The following is a 1,196-nucleotide window of genomic DNA, read 5'->3' as shown; positions in this document are numbered from 1 at the left end:
GCATTGAGTCATAAACGGCCTGCATTGAGTCAATTATGTGTTAGGAATAGAAAGAAGAAAAAAAAAAACAACTAGATAAAGAAAACAACAAATTTTTTTTTTTTGGTTTTTTTTTTTGTTTTGAAAATAAAAGAAGTAAAGAGTTTAGAAAAATTGGGTTGCCTCCCAATAAGCGCGCTATTTTAAGTCTGTAGCTAGACTTTGCAGAAGCCTGGTGGTCAATTCACTGGTTCCTTCAGAGTCAAAGACTCGGCTGCAATGTCAAAGGGTGTCTCCACGTAGGGTTTCAGCCTATGACCATTCACCTTGAACGTGTTGCCTTTATCTTCATTAGTGATTTGAACTGCTCCATGAGGAAAAACTTGAGTCACTAGGTAGGGTCCAGTCCAGCGAGATTTTAATTTCCCTGGAAACAACTTGAGCCTTGAACTAAATAACAGAACCTTTTGCCCTGGCTGAAATTCCTTTCGTAAAATTTGACTGTCATGAAATGCCTTAGTTCTTTCCTTGTAGATGCGAGAACTATCATAAGCACCTTGACGAATTTCCTCTAGCTCATTTAACTGCAATTTCCGCTTTTTCCCAGCTGAGTCATATGCAAAATTTAACTCTTTAATGGCCCAGTAAGCTTTATGCTCCAGCTCCATAGGTAGATGACAGGCTTTCCCATAAACAAGTCGGAATGGTGACATCCCAATAGGAGTTTTATAAGCTGTCCTGTATGCCCACAAAGCATCATTTAGTTTGAAACTCCAATCCTTACTTGTAGAGCTCACTGTTTTCTCCAAAATACGCTTTATTTCTCTGTTTGAAACTTCAACTTGACCAGATGTCTGTGGGTGGTATGGTGTAGCCACGCGATGATTAATCTCGTATTTTGCCAGTAGGTTAGCAAATGGTTTATTAATAAAATGCTTCCCCCCATCACTAAGAATAACACGCGGTATTCCATAACGTGGAAATATAACCCCCTGGAGGAACTTCAGGACCACTGATCCTTGATTAGTTGGTGCTGCAATGGCCTCGACCCATTTTGAAACATATTCCACAGCCACTAAAATATATTGGTGCCCATTAGAAGATGGGAATGGTCCCATGAAATCAATACCCCAAACATCAAATAGTTCAACAATTAGGATACTTTGCTGGGGCATCTCATTCCTTCTGGATTGATTGCCGACCCTTTGACACCTATC

Source organism: Prunus persica, chromosome G4, assembly GCF_000346465.2.
Source record: "Prunus persica cultivar Lovell chromosome G4, Prunus_persica_NCBIv2, whole genome shotgun sequence".
In the NCBI taxonomy this organism is placed as follows: domain Eukaryota; kingdom Viridiplantae; phylum Streptophyta; class Magnoliopsida; order Rosales; family Rosaceae; genus Prunus; species Prunus persica.
This window is presented reverse-complemented; position numbering follows the sequence as displayed.